Genomic DNA, 1,914 nt, shown 5'->3' on the forward strand with positions numbered 1-1,914 from the left:
GCCTTGAAGACATTTAGCGTCCCGGCCTCCACTGCTCTTTGTGGCAATGAATTCCACGGACCCACCACTCTCTGGCTGAAGAAATATCTCCGCATTTCTGTTCTGAATTTACCCCCTCTAATTCTAAGGCTGTGCCCACTGGTCCTAGTCTCCTCGCCTAACGGAAACAATTTCCTTGCATCCACCCTTTCCAAGCCATGTATTATCTTGTAAGTTTCTATTAAATCTCCCTTTAACCTTCTAAACTGCAATGAATACAATACCAGGATCCTCAGCCGTTCCTCGTATCTTAGACCTACCATTCCAGGGATCATCCGTGTGAATCACTGCTGGACACGCTGCAGTGCCAGTATGTCCTTCCTGAGGTGTGGGGACCAAACCTGGACACAGTACTCCAAATGGGGCCTAACCCGAGCTTTTTAAAGTCTCAGTAGCAAATCACTGCTTTTATATTCTAACCCTCTTGAGATAAATGACAAATCGCATTCGCTTTCTTAATCACGGATTCAACCTGCATGTTTACCTTCAGAGAATCCTCGACTCGCACTCCCAGACCCCTTTGTACTTTGGCTTTATGGAGTTTCTCACCTTTTAGAAAGTAGCCCATGCTTGTATTCTTTTTTCCAAAGTGCAAGTCCTCGCATTTGCTCATTGATGATTGAATTTCATCAGCTATTTCCTGGACCACTCTCCCAAACTGTCTAGATCCTTCTGCAGCCTCCCCACTTCCTCAGTACTACCTGCCTGGCCACCTAACTTCGTACCATCAGCAAACTTCGATAGAATGCCCCCAGTCCCTTAATCCAGATCATTAATATATAATGTGACCATGCAGGTAACCATGCCTGGGATCCAATCAACAACAAGTCCAGCAGTAACTTTAGTGCAATTGCCGAATGGGCAGACAATTCAAGTCCAAGGAGTTATCCAAGCAACTCAGTCCTCAATCAGGCAGTCCCCTCAAGTTCAGACTGTTCAGCTCTCTACTATACCTGAAAGTGAGGACTCCCAGGAATCTGTGAATAGCATGACTGACTCTCAACCGTAGAGAAATTCTACAGAGATGGCCTTCATACGGGGAAATTCTGAATGAACTTTCTTCTAATCCCCCCGGTGTGCCAAGAAATCAATGAGGAGAAATCAGAAGAAGAGTCTGTCTCAACCGTTACTACAATGACGATGCAGACACCCATCTATCAGACGAGCAGCGGACAATACCTTGCTGTCACACAGCGGGGACCAATTCAGCTGGCCAACAATGGTACAGATGGAGTGCAAGGGCTCCAGACACAAACAATGACCAACGCAGCTACAGCCAAGGTTGGAGTAACCATTATACAGTATGTCCAGAGCCCTGATGGACAGCACATCTTTGTGCTGGACAGCCAAGTGCTTGTACAAGGTGCTGCTGGAGATGTCCAAACCTATCAGATCCGTACAACTCCGAACTTCACTGTTGGCCAGGGAATGGTTATGACATCATCACCAGTCCTGCAAAGCCAGCCCCAGAATGCTGAAGAAACCACTTGTAAACGTGAAATCCGCCTCATGAAAAACAGGGAAGCAGGTCGAGAGTGCCGTCGCAAGAAGAAAGAGTATGTGAAATGCTTGGAGAATTGGGTTGCTGTTCTGGAACATCATATTGAAAGAGAAGGCGTACAAAGTGGCCAAAAACAGCATGAAACTAGAACTGGGAAAATGTGGCCAAAAACAGCATGAAACTAGAACTGGGAAAATGTTAAATTTCAACCGAAAGCCACAAGAACTATAAAGAAAAGTAATATAGAACATGAGAAAAATAAACTAGCACAGACTATAAAGACAGAGAGCAAAAGCTTACATAAATATATATAACGAGAAAAGAATGGCTAAAGTAAATGTTGGTCCTTTGGAAAATGAGAAGAAGCATTTAGT

General features: G+C 44.8%; 1 pseudogene; it reads left to right on the forward strand.

The window, feature by feature from the left end:
• The first annotated feature begins 832 nt into the window (after positions 1-832).
• The window catches only part of LOC122547389, a 1,517-nt pseudogene continuing 435 nt past the window's right edge, over positions 833-1,914 (forward strand).

This window comes from Chiloscyllium plagiosum, unplaced genomic scaffold, assembly GCF_004010195.1.
Source record: "Chiloscyllium plagiosum isolate BGI_BamShark_2017 unplaced genomic scaffold, ASM401019v2 scaf_5244, whole genome shotgun sequence".
In the NCBI taxonomy this organism is placed as follows: Eukaryota; Metazoa; Chordata; class Chondrichthyes; order Orectolobiformes; family Hemiscylliidae; genus Chiloscyllium; species Chiloscyllium plagiosum.